We start from the raw sequence: 14,945 nt of genomic DNA on the forward strand, positions 1-14,945 counted from the left end.
TGGTGTCCCTAAATAATGACTGGTTTAATAGTAATAAATTAAATAGCAAAAACCATGGGATTTTTTTTTTCCTCTTCTCTCTCTTTTTTTTTTTGCACTGTTATTCATTTCATGGTAATTAAATTCAGAAGGAAAATTATCATTATAGAGTCCTGAATGACCAGTTCACAACTCTATTCAGATTCATTTCTCTCTGATCACTCATAACCTCCAAACTATTTTTCTCTTTTAAAAATATACTAGCCATCATTTTAGGTCGTCACGTGAAAGATATAAGATGCGGTCGGTAAACTCTTTTCAAATAAAATTTATTAACATTTCCTTTTCAAATAACAAGATCAAACATAATTGTTTTTATCATCTAAAACTGTCCAAAATATGGGAGTTTGCAAAATAACATAGTGACATCCAGAGCAAAGGTAACAACTATGGTGGCTTCAGCCACAATATATACAATCATCAAAATTTCTATACAATAGGTCTACCCACCCAAAAATCAAAAGAGTAAACCTAGCAGTCTGAACTAGATACACCCACCCACAAAAAGTATGTACACCTAGTCTAAGGAGCCGTCTGCTACGATGAAGAGTCATCACTATTCGCTGTCCCTCCAGGGCCACTCTCCTCTGTAGAGTCTGCCTCAGATGCTGACATAATATCCTCTAGGGAATCAACATCAGGGAGCGGGTCTTCATCATTCATAGGTAAGTCAAGGGCGTCCATAGCAGGTTCAAGAGGTAATTCCTCTGGATCCTCTTCAAGATCTTCTTCAGAGGATGACACCTCTATCACTTGAGCCGGCTCAACTAGTCGATATGGAGTAGGTGTAGGTAGTATTCACTCCACAGGCTGTTGAAGTGTGCATGCGGGTTCCTCTGGATGTACTAATGAAGTAGCAGTGAGTCGAATTGTGCCACGGAATCGGCACCTCTCATTGCCTTCGAGGGTCTCCCAAACACCCTCCAGGCACTCCATCACAACACGATCATGGATCAACTGCGCTGCCATCGCGATCTACAAGAGATAAAAGAAAGAGGGTAGACTCTTTCACAAGAAATCTACCTACACAAGTAACAATACAATGCGTCCCATAACGGCTACACATAGTCAGAATGTCTTTTTCAAGGGATTTCCTCTCTGGTAATCGATTACCAGAGTATGTAATCGATTACCAGTGCCCAAAAATGAATTACACAGCCTTTGCACATCAGAATCTAAAAGTTACACTGTGTAATTGATTACACATAAATGGTAATCGATTACCAGTAGCAGGTAGCACTATGTAATCGATTACACACAACTGGTAATCGATTACCAGTGCCCTATAATACTATGTAATCGATTACACACAATTGGTAATCGATTACCAGAAGCTACTTAGCGATTACAAGTAAGCTAATTACCCACGAATAGTAAACGATTACATGTAGCTAATTTTCATATACCACCTAGATACATAGTTGGCCAGCCGCCACACAAGCCTCCTTGCTTCGTGGACTTTGTTCTTTTATTGGTTGACTGCCAGGAGCTCGCCTGCTTAGGTACATCGCAGGTTCTCACTGACTGACTATGCCCGGGTTAGGTCGGGATTGGCCAAGCTTGGTTTTGGGCAATAGCACCCCACCTGACGTCCCCAAGGTCTCTTGACCCCCGCGACATATCTCCAGGTACCACTCTATGGTCAACAAACAAAAGTAGGAAGACTGACTCTTCCACGCTTTCTCACATCAAGCTTATTGGATTATGGGGCACCCGTCATATGTGGTACTAGGTGGCAATCGGGCAATGGCGCAAATCAACTCTCCCATTTCCACAGGTCAGGCATAAGCACACCATCCCCAGTTGCCCACCTTTAATTTGAGCTCACGCACTCCTACGTAGCCGTTATCCTCGTTCCTCTCGGCACCGGGTCCCCATCAACCCCTCCAAGGTTTCACCATATCCAAACAATTCAATTTCATTTGTCATGAAACTACCCTAAACCAAGAAAACAGAGTAGAGGCAGAAAACTCTGCCCAAAACTCATTCAAATTCCACAGTTTTTCCTACTCACATGCCCCAGTAACATTCTCTTCGTTTCGATTCGTTAACCATTGGATCACCTTGAAATTGTTTTTGGAGGTTCCTAATACAGAAATCTAAATTTTGACCGTTGTGATCTGCTAGAACACGAGATGTACTACCTTTCCCGTGACTAGCAATGCACAACCATTTTTCTGCATAATAGGCAAAATTTGCTGCACAATTTAACAACATTTTTCTGCATAATGTAGCAGATTTTGAATTCTAGCTTGCTTGTATCCAATTTCACTCAAATTGGATCCTACAAGTCCTAAACCATGTCTACATCATGTTCAAAACAAAGACAAACATCAAACCAAGGTAAATCAAAATATAGGTATTCAAAACCCATCAATTTTAGTGAATTCTCAAGGTTTGAAAGGTGAAAATTAAAATTGGGTAATTTAGGGGTTAACTCTTATCTTCATCAAGTCTATAACATTGATTTAGACTTGCTCAAACTGGTTTTAAGGTGAAATCTCCACCTATTCAAAATTTGACCTCTCAACACCCAATTTACCCTAGAAATGGCTCCTTTTTTTCACATTTGTCACTCATTTTTCTCATTTGCTATGCCCAAGCTTTCCTACAAGTCCTAATTGACATTCTAAACTAGGATCAACTCACTTTAGACTCCAATTAACACTAACCCCAAATGTGGCTTTTCTAACCCTCAAAATCTCACACATTTCCACCTACAATACTACCATTCTCACATTTAACCCTAAGTTAACTCTCCCCATCCTCTCTACCAGTTTTCTATCAACATTTAAAACATACATATATCACAAAGCATCATTATTAAACCCTAAATCAGCATGGGTAGTTTTATTTACATCAAACATGTCAAGTTTAGCATGATTTCAACAAATTCCTTCACAAACAACTACCCTAAGGCAATAACCTAGTAGAACTACCCATTATAGCTCCCAAAAACCCAACACCCACAAATTTCAAGTGAGAAGAAGTCCACCCTTACCTGAAATTTAAAGCCCCACGAAGTAGAGGTATGCTCCAAGACTCCGAAAATGGCTTTTCCTTGCAATTTGGGGTAGAAAGGAAGAGGAATTTGGAGCTTCAATGGAGGCAACAATGGTGGAGAAGAAGAAGGAAGAAAAGCAACATGGAAGAGAGGAAGAAGCTTCTGAAATTTCTGAAGGAAGAGAGAGAAGAGTTGGGCTTTTTATAAAAAAAATGATTTTCTTTTCTTTTTCATTTTCTTTTCTAAAAGCAATTGCCACATGTCCCATTTTAAGTGGAGCAAAAGGGCCCGCCTTTTTCCTTTGATTTGACATCATACTCAACCATAAGGAAGAAAAATTGAACCTTTTTGGATGCTGAATTCCTGCCTCGGTTTGCGTGTCACCTCTCTGGTTCCAGTTCCTCGCGCTTCTCTGCACCCATCGAGGCCGTTTTCGAAAGTAGGCAATATATATATATATATATCAAAATGCGCAGAATGAGACCCTGAGCGTGGTTCAGAGGTTGGTTTTGTTAAATTTTAAGTTGAACGCAAAACGATAATTTTTAGACTAATTAATTGAGAATTAATCTATAACTGTTCAGTTATGGATTACTCTTCGTTAATTAGTCTAACCCGCGTATTTCTCCCCCAATGTACATACTTCTACCAAGAATATATATATATATATATATATATATATATATATATATCTAATTATTTAAATGTAGCACTTACAAAATTTCGGGTAGAAATTCTAGGATGTCACATCGGTGGTTCAAAAGATGGTGCAATACGTCTGACTGAAGTGTTGCTGTTTTGAACTGAATGATAAATCAACATACTCCCAATATGGCGGATCACACTTTGTCGATCTTTGGCTTCTTTTCATCAGATTCTTTGGTGCACCTTTGGTGTTAACCTTTGACGGAGGATGACACATAGAGTTCTCATCAAGATACGTGAATTCTCGAGGTTTACTCTTGAAAGTAACTTTGCCGCAGACATCAAGTTCCTCAAATCTTTTATATATTCTATCAATCTCTTCCTTGATGTTGACTTTGACCTCACATAACCCATGGTCTGAAAAACTAAGTCTCTTTAGTACATATGGACTGCATCGAGTGGGATGTTGCCACCATCATACCTTTGTATCTCACATGCACAAGGAAGACTTAGTGTGGTTCTCAAGACACAACTACAAGAAGATGGATTGTTTCCAAAATAGCGTACATGCTCAAACTCATACGCAATTTCATTTAAAGTGTACCTTAAAACTATTCCCAGAAGCCTTTTGTATAAGGTTTTTTTATATACATGTCCAACGACATACGTACTTGTTTCGAATGATGCTTTAATTTGAGTATGCTGCAGCGTCATCATATTGTTCATGACATTCCAAACACTACAGAGGTCTCCAAGACTATTTTGTAATACCTTTTTCATATCCCAATGAGAAGATTCAACCTTACATTTAAAACACACAACAAACAAGACAAATTAATAACAATTACGTTCCTAACAATCATCAAAAGAAACTTGACTAAAATAATAAAACATTTAAATACCTATTTTTTGTTGTGTTGCCTAGGTGCATCACCTTTTTCATCCAGGTCGTGATAAATTTCTCCTTGTGTGGGACAATCTATGTCTCACATACATAGTCATCGAACATTGACCACGGGAAACACGTTACTTGAAACTTTTGAAGGTGCTCAGGGAACTGCTGCTCCGAAGGACAATCTACCAGAGTACCCCAACTATCCATTACGTACTCTCAGACATTTTTTTGACTAATTAGCGATTTATACTTTGCCTTCACATTCTTGTCTATGTGAAACTTGCACAACAAGTTTGTACACTCTGGAAACACAATTTTCAGTGCATTCATGAGGGCTAGCTCTCTGTCTGTGACAATAACAACAGGAAGGTGATCATTTCTTAAAAACAGGCCTTGAAACCGTTCCAATGCCCATACAATATTGTTCACACGCTCACCCTCTAGGTATGCAAACCCAGCAAAGAAAGTTATCCCTGTTGGTGTCATCCCCACAAAATCAAGCAATGGGAGTCTATACCAATTTGTTTTATAGACATTTTCTATCAAAAAAACAAGATGACACACATTATATAACTGCATATGGGTGACACCAAAATAAATCATGCACCACAACTTCATCCTTCAATCTATGCCAATGAATGTATTGATCACATTCAAGAAGCCTCATTAAGTGTTGCATTTGAGTGTCATCTCCTCTTATTGAAAAACGATATGCACTTCTTGCATTGTAGATTTATTTCATTGTGATGTAACTATTGGCGTTGTGCTCCTTCAACGTTAGCAGGATGTTTCTTGGTTTCACATTCGACTTTGTCATATCAGCAATGATATTCTTCTCATCATTTGTCAATCTCCCAGCATATGGATGTCCAACTAAGGTCTTCGCCAATTTATGATTGTGAATCCCACAGATCAACTTCACCATCCAACCTTCTTTTCCATGTACTGATTTCCCACAAAGCTTAAAGGGACAACCACATTTCTTAGTGCTTGTGTCTCTTCTAAAAAATTCTTTCTTCCTACATTTGTACTGACCGCTCCTTCCATACCCAATTAACACAAATGAAGTTCTTCCTCTACTACCAGTATATGTATCAGACCTCATAATTACTATAACAAAACCGTTTTCATGGGCAACCGTTCGAGCCCACTACAAAACGTCGTCTCGGGTTGTAAATACCTACAACGCAACCCTGACATATTAATTTTTACACAAATCATACATTAAACCAAACGACTGAAACTGATCAACATGATTACCTGAAAAGTATTAAAAGCGTTTGAACAATCAACATGTCCTTCATTCACACCACAATATTGTTCATCTTCAAAATTCATATCAACTTCTTCAGACATCGTATTGTCATACGCCCATTGATCTTCGTCCATCTTAATTCAAACTATAATTATCTCCTAATTCAACATTCAACTAAATAATTTGAACAATACAACAACCTAACTAAATTGACTAAATAATTACTTCAAACAATGAATATCGACTAATTCAAGATTTAACAACCTAATACAAATATTTTATCTACATCAATAATTTAACAAAAAAAAATCAACTTTTAATTGCCTAATTTCAACATTATAACTACATAGTTCATATTACCAAAAAATACTTCAACTTAGGCGAAAAAATCAATACTTCAACCAACTAATATAATAATATCTTGCGTATTTTATGTTTGACATACATTATAAATAGAATTAACCAATATAACATAAGCATATACAAAATAATCTAAAAATTAAAAAAACCAAAAAACAAATTAACTCACGGAAGAACCTTCTTCCGCAGTTGAAAATAACAATTGCGGAAGAAGGTTCTTCCATGCACTCTTGCGGAAGAAATTCTTCCATAGGAATGCACAAAAGAAGGCTCTTCCATAGTTAATGTTACAACTGCGGAAGAATCTTCTTCCGTACATTCTTGCAAAAGAACTTCTTCCATGAGAATGTAAGGAAGAACCTTCTTCTGTAGTGTCAACTCTAATGATGTGCAACAAATTTGGATCTAACCAGAGGTGGTGGCACACAAAATTGGGGGGGTAGTGAAGGGTTGGGTGGGGTGAAAAAAAAGTGAAAAGAAGAGATAAGAATGTCTTTTCTCACATTTATAGGAGCCAATCGCAACTCCCCTATTCAGGGACCGATCTAGGCACTGATGTCAAAGGAGGCCAAAGTTAAAAATTAATATCTATATTAACCATAAATTTTGTATAAAAAATCTTCAACGAACTAAATAATAAAAATCTTTTTAAGGGCCAAATGAATGGCACTTATTTATTCTTTCCCAATAACATTTTGATTGTATGCAGAGCTTTAAATACACAAAATAAACTAACTCAGAAAATATCACTCATTATTCAAGATTCATTCAAATAGTTAAATACAAAAGAAAAAATGATAATCCCATAGGGCAGTTAAAAACAGCTTCCCCAAAAAAAATTCAAATAAAGGTATGCATTAAATTATAATACGGCAAACTGCAAAATAGTAGTAATTTAGTGTTACAACTAACCTCGAAAACTAAGTTGATGAGAACTACATCATGCAACTCTTGATGCAGAGTTATAAACAGATCAAAATTTACGGCAAGCTTTACCATATATCTCTCAGCAACACAAAAAACTGATCTCTGAAGTTATCTATAGCCATTAAATAAAGTTATGACTTTCTAACTTTTGTTTGGGCGATCTACTGCAGATACATTCTCTCTGGACCGGGAGTATTTTCCCCCTCTACCATGCTGTCCTCCCCTCAAATAAATGAAAGAGAATGCGTTACTTACATTTATCAATAATCAATATTCTAGTTTCAGTTCTAGCCCCTACCCAACAGCCCCAAAATAAATAAATAAATATGAGATAGAATCTTCAATTCATTTTTTGGTGAATTTTACTCCCAATTTTTTTTTCACTTTTTGGGAATTTTATCCCTATTTTTTTACTTTTTGGCAAAATTCAGTCCCAACCCCCAACTTTTATGCTTATGTCAGCAAGCCATATATCAGCTCAACAACTGAAGGTAAAATTTACAAGTTTTAAAAGTGGAGGGTAAAATGCACCAAATTAATTTGTTTAAGGTAAAATAGTAAAACGTGGGATAAAAAGTGCAGCCAAAAATATAAAAATGTTATGCTTTTAATGCTTGCATTTAACAAAATGATATAGTTTTAGTCCCTTGTTGTGGACCAAAAAGCACATAACTTTCAGAGAAAACTGAATAATTTTTTTATAACAAAATCGATCAAATTTTCACCAACCAAAATCTTATTTAAGCCAAAAGTTGGTGAGGAACCAATAAAGACTTATTCAAGTCAAACTAAAGACATGGTTGAGTGCATCCACGTACCTTCCCCGGTATTTTGTACATCCTCGAATCTTTTCTTGATTACCACGAAGCAGGGTCCAGTATTCTCTCTCAGCCTCACCTGAAATCATAACACAAGAACAGCTCTTAGATTAACCCGTCAAATTAGTGTGTCAGTATATTTCAATTTAGTACTAATCTCTGCAACAATGTTCTTCAAATTTTTCTACCCTCGGCCCCTCTCCTTCCATGTTTCCCAACAAAAAAAAGGGAGAGAACAAATGAAACTGAGAAATTGTACCAGCTCATGTGACGAGCAAATCATTCTTGGTGAAAATGGAAGGAAAAACTAACTAGGTTAGAAAGTAATTTTGTTGATCAAGACATGAAGTGAGTTTTTATCAAAAAAATACACATGAAACAAAAGCTTGAATAACTGTTTTGAGAAACTAAATTAGATGTAAAACAAACCAGTCACTGGATCTAGAGTAGCAATATAATTCTTCACAACTAAGCCCTCCTTTTCAGAAAGAACAGCAGCAGCACGAGCTTTCTGAGCAGCTTCAGGTTCTTCAAACCAAATGTATCCTGACTTTTCTCCAATCTTGAAATCAATGTACTGAACAGGCAAAAATATAGAATTTATACCAGTCTCAACCAATTCAAACATAACTAAAATATTGAACAAAAAACAAGAGGCTAGAGAAAGGGGGAAAACCCAATTACCTTCACAGTACCAAACTTCTCAAAGACACACTTCAAATCCTCACGTGAGACAACATCCTTGTTGTCCTTGTGAGCAGCAGCAGAATTTTTTCCATCAGTTTCTTTGCTCTTTTCTTCACCTTGTGTCTCTTTTCCAAAACTCACTCCATTGTTTTCTTTATAATTCTCAACATTTTCTGATATCTTTTGATCACTGTCCTTGGCAGCAATTTCAGACGGATTTTGTTGATCTGTTTTGGAGACAAAATTACTACCATTGGCTTGTTTATCAATGTTATTTTGACTCGAAGGAACTTCGTCAGAAATGCTCTTTAGTTTGAAGGCTATAAGTAAGCCCTTAGGGTAACTGCGATAAACACATACAAAGACAATCAGTTGATAAACTTTTTTACTTTGTGGTAGGGTGGGGATTAAAAGAATTCAGTATCTTACTTTGCTTCTGTATTTGTGTTATTCTGATGACCTGAACCCACAGGTGGCCGAAAATTTTCATGCTCTTCTAATTCCTTTTCTCTTTGTGCATCAAAGTCCTTCCTAAATTGGATGTAAACATAAACAATAATAGACTATATGCATGTGTAGACAGTCTCATATCCTAAATTCTCATGTTAGAACAAAACCAACATTGCAGGCTAAATGCAGTAAATTCAAATTTTCAATGTAATGCCAAGAGCACCACGGGCTTTAAATCAGTTACTATCAATTTGCATTTTTCTTATTACAAATATTGAAATAATTGCAAATCTTATTGCAATATAAATTTTATTAAATAGGAATTTGACAGAAAATATTGGATTATCCTCCTTCTCTTTCCCTAACATTAGAAATTACTCTAGTATACAAAAAATAAAAATAAACTTTTTTAATTATAAGTGGACAATGGTCAGTGAATCTATCAAATCACTATAAGCATTCTTACTTTGGCTTTAATTCTAGCTCAGCCCCCGCATAGACCAGACTTTGCTTCAAAACTTTTTCCTTTTCTTCATCTAATGAGAACTCATCAAGGGCAGTGCCACAAAAGAACTTTTTGTCTCCAACATGGCGAGGCAACCGAACACTGTTAACCTGAAACAGAAAAACAAGAATTTTTCATTTTTGTTACATAAAAAGTAAAATAAATCATCAAAAGTACTTCATACCGCCAGGACTATCTGACAAAAAAATTTATCATTAAATTAATACATAATCTGAAGCATGTAAAGATTAATCCGTGGAATCAAATTTCAGATTTTATTTTTAAAATATCAAGACAACCTGTTTATAAGAAGCATAGCAATTGTGCTCCAATTTCATATCTCTTTAAATGCTGAAGACATTTGTTTATAAAAAGCATAGTGATTGTGCTCCAATTTCATATCAAGAGATCAAGTGAACTTTTATACGGTTTTCATGCCAGTTGTCACATAACATGCATCAAAACCAACAACAATAGAGAGAGGTTACTATAATGCTCTCTAGCTAAAATGTTGTAAAGTAAACATGGCACCAATCCTAAAATATTACCTTGGCATATTGACCAAAGAATGTCTCCATGTCTTCAAGCTTCACATCATATTCAAATTGATGGAAGCTTGCTTGTGTGGCTTCTATGGAGGTTGGATCTTTGAGCTTCAATGAGGTCCTTTAATGGTGATTTTCCACCATGGAGATGCAGCGGAAGACAAAGGAGAAGAGGAGGCGCCATCCACTAGGGAATAAGCCATTGAAGAAGGAGTTTCACACTACAACAAATCTGTTAAATAATGGAGGTTATTTTTTCGTTTAGTGGAGGTTTTTACCCTCCGCAAAATAAATTACGGAGGTTTTCAAAAACCTCCGCAGTTAGATTCGCCACAAGCAATTAGCGGCGGTTTTCGAAAACCTCTGGTATTGAGAACATTTTGCAGAGATTTTTTTTGTAGAGGTTTTAAACCTACGCTAACTGTGGAGGTTTTTTAAAGGAGGTTTTAAACCTACGCTAACTGTGGAGGTTTATTGGAAGAGGTTTTTATACCTACACTAAATATGGAAGTTTTTTGTAGGAGGTTTTAAACCTAAGCTAAATGCGGAGGTTTATTAAAAGAGGTTTTAAAACTATACTATAGAGGGGTTTTTTTTTTTAAATCATGCTAGCAATAGATGTTTTACAATTGATTTTCTAATTCTCCTTATTTTCTTGTATATAATGATTTTGTATACTCATTTTAGTTTCATAATCTACATGTATTATAATTTTTCATTTTCTTATGATATCGATAAAAAAATGTAATAAAAAAACTCATAATGAGGGCGTAAAAATTATATTTCAATAACCAAAATAATAACATATAGTTCAAAGATTTATAATTTAAATTTCTATTGTAAATCAAAGTATGACACAAAATTCATAACAAAGTAATATTAGTATTGTACTAAACTTTAAATCCAAAATACATTATAAGCAAACTAAGGATTGCTAGCACCAGAAGATCCTCTTGCATCCAAAGGTGTATTAGGAACACTTGAAGCATCATTTAGCTGAAATAAGAAAAGTAAAAACACTTAGTCACATATACTATATACAAGGGTGTATCACACATACTAAATCATAATGACCATCAATAAAAATAATCAATTCTAAACAATTGTTTTAATATTCTAAACTTATGCATGGTTATTACCTTGGTCATGTATGTTTACTTAAAGACCTAACTTGAGATAAAGAGTATTAAGAGCTAGCCAAAATGAATAAAATTCTACCTTAATATTGTTGATTAACTATAAAATCTACCTACAAAACTGTAAATTAATTAGCTTAATAAACACACGTACCAATTACAAAATATATTTTCTAACTAATATGCGTGAATAAATTAATAAACTATAGACATATGTAAAACAGTTTTAAGAGTACATTGTGTATTATACTAACAAGTTTTAGGATACCTCACATATACATAATGATGTATGCATATTAATTACTTACATGTGTTTGATCAGGAGTGAAATAACTAGCTAATTCTTCAGGGATCCTTCCTTCCTTCATTATCATGTAGGCCTTAAAAGCTGATTCTAAATTGTTGTATTTCTCTTGCCATTGGTTTGAAGATGGAAAGCCAACACCAGATGAAGAAAAGCTCAGACTAGAAGCTCGAAGTCTTGTGTTCCTGAATGTATTAGAAGGAACAGCTCCTAATCCCATGCATCGCACTCTCCCAGAGTGCTCTAACCCTAACACTCTACCAACAACATCAAGAGGAGAAACTTCAGATTCATCAACTATGCTTTGAGTCAATCCTACTTCAATTTGTTCCTGCAAACATGTAATAAAAGGAATTACAAAAGTTTTAACATTAAGCACAATCCTTGAAAACAATGTTACTAAAGAAAAACATACCGATATAGTCTTTGCTGCTTCATTTACAAATGATCCATCTTTCCTTTTATGAGTTTCAATATATAATTGTCCACGACTTGGTAGCTTCCCAGTTTCTAACAACTAAGATAAATAAAAAGTAAGTAAACATTGAACTTTTTTAATTAGTAAAAGTTAACATTTAGTGTCATTACCAACTCATTTCTTCTTCTAGGATTAGCTTTGGATCCACCAGTGTGTGGAATAACTTGCTTGCTTCGAATTTCTTTATTTCCCCTACAAAGTTCCTATATGCAAAGCAATTTCAAGTTTACAACTTGTAATAGTAATCATATAATTAGCTATAAAAACAATTCAATAATTAAAATAATCTAATTGTACCAATGTGGATGGTTTATGACGATAATGAACAAAACGAGCCCATTGATCTTTATCTATGCCTATCGGCACATTTTTTATGATTTCATCTCTTGTTTTGGTTGGATCGTTGAATTCATTCCATAAGCTTTGCCTATTTTCAACCCATTTTCTTCCCATACTCAATTTGCAATACCGTTTTGCACCAGCTTCATTAATCTTAAAATAAAAATCGAGGCTAAAAAAAAGACAAATTTATCAAATATCATATGCAAAATAATATATATATATATATATATATATATATATATATATATGAAAAATAGTAAAGATAAGGTTTCTAAGTGGTGTAGATATAAAAAGTTATATATAACTAATTGACATACCTTTAAAATTGTTTCAAAGCAATCATCAAAATAAGCTTTAGGTACGCCTGAAGGTCCAGACCATCTATCATAATCCATAGGAAATAATTTGCAATCAGCTGCTAGTGTTCCAAGAAATCCTGCAAGCAAGGCTTGTGCTTCACCAATTGCTTGGCCTTGGTCATCAAAATTCACAATGATGCGTAACTCCCTAGGTAAGCTATTGACTCCCCTAACTTTCACCTTAATCTTCTTGATCGTTTCTTCAGAGTCTTTAACAATAAAAGAATTTCTTAATAAGAAAATGTAATATACTTCATATGATGATAATTACAAAAATAAAAATAAAATACAATACTTGTATACCTATTGCCTCAACAGTCCAACAGTGTGTAGACTCACGCCCAACATGACGTCTAGTTGTTTCATCTTCTTGTGGAACTTCAGATGTTGATACATGAGAGAGAGGGACATTACCAGTTGGGACTTCAGGAGCTTGTGTGGAATCACTTGGTGGGGAAGAAATTTCAGGATTCATTGCTGGAACTTCAGATGTTGATTCATGAGAAAGAGGGACATTACCAGTTGGGACTTCAGGAGCTTGTGTGGAATCACTTGGTGAGGGACATTGTGGTTGAGGTGCTGATTTTTGTGGATTTATAAAACGCTTCACCTTTGGCATGACTACATATTCATGACAACAATATTAAGAGAAAAATAAATAAAGAATAATAAAATTTAAGATGACATACTATCAAAATTAAAACAAGATTAAAATAATTAACAAATGAAATAATAACAACATTTATAAGTCAATCAACTATATCATATTTAGGCAAATGTGAATTTCTTACTATTTTAGGAGTTACAATTCAATCAACTATATCATCATTTAGATGGTTTGTAGCCAATTGTACATATTGATCATCAAGCCTAGAAAATTGTTCAAGTTGTTGCTCTTGGTATGGCTCATTTTCATATGCATTTTCTTCTACTTCTTCTCCCATGTCATATAAATCTCTTGGCTTTATGTGTACAACAACACTCCATCCTTCATTGACTACATCATCTACATAATACACCATTTGTGCTTGAGATGCTTCAATGTATGGTTCATGTTCTTCACGATCACCAATATGAATCAATCTATCAAAGTTAACACAATTAAAATTCCAACAATCCTTTTTATACCCTCTATCTCGTGTAGTATCACCCCATTTACATTTAAAAAGAATAACAGAGAATCGACCATAGTAGTTAATCTCAATGATATCTTCCAACTTCCCATAATAAGGTAAATCTGCTTGCCTTAAGTTGCCATCAACGCTACTTGAAACACATGATGTGTTAGATGTTAAGAAAACACCACTGTTTTGTGTTTTTAATCCTTCTTCTCGAGCCAAGGTTCGAAATTTGAACCCATTAATATTATATGCAGTAAATCTTGTTGCATTTTCCAAGGGTACTCGTGCTAAAAACTTTAGATTAGTAGACATTTCATTCATTGTATCTGGATTCATAATCTAAAAAAAATTGGAAGTTAGAGTTTGAAACAAAGACGGTAAAAAAATCCCTATCCACTAAATGACTACTCACCCGCTTTCTAAACCAATCAACAAACTCTTTATTGACTTTTTTCTCTATCTCTGTAGACGAAGGTCTTCTTCCTCTTGAACTCCTTTTTATGAATTCTCTAAATTCACTACATAAATTAATTATTATAATCAATACACATGACTATTATTTATAAGTAGTATAACAATAAAAGTTTATGTCACTTTACTTACTCCACAAATGGTATGACTATAGTGCAATTAAGGAGCACATATCGATGAGCTTGCAATTTTTGCATTGGAGTTAAAGTGAACATTGAACAAGCTCCTATTAGTTTTCCAATTTGTGGGAAGATAGAGGACACAAAAAAGGTCTCATTATCAATTGGGTTATCACAAACACGTTTAGGTCTATTGAACCTTGTCTCGATATCTTCAATGTACCGAGAACAAAAGGTAAGAGACTCTTCAGCTAAATACCCATCAGCTATGGATCCTTCAGGTTGTGCCTTGTTTCTCACAAAGGATTTTAAGTGACCTAATTCCCTATAGAAATAACTAACAATTAAAGAGTGTACAAGCAAGATATTTGTAATATAACATCATAAATTTAAATTATTTAAATCTTTACCTCTCTACTGGATACATATATCGATAATGCACTGGGCCTCCAAGTTTTGCTTCCTCTATAAGATGAATTGTTAAA

The 14,945-nt window shown here is 34.7% G+C and overlaps 1 pseudogene; it reads right to left on the reverse strand.

Annotated features, from left to right (window-relative positions):
- Positions 1–7,056: 7,056 nt before the first annotated feature.
- LOC114384535 overlaps positions 7,057–14,945 on the reverse strand; it is a 29,118-nt pseudogene continuing 21,229 nt past the window's right edge.

Source organism: Glycine soja, chromosome 14, assembly GCF_004193775.1.
Source record: "Glycine soja cultivar W05 chromosome 14, ASM419377v2, whole genome shotgun sequence".
NCBI lineage: Eukaryota > Viridiplantae > Streptophyta > Magnoliopsida > Fabales > Fabaceae > Glycine > Glycine soja.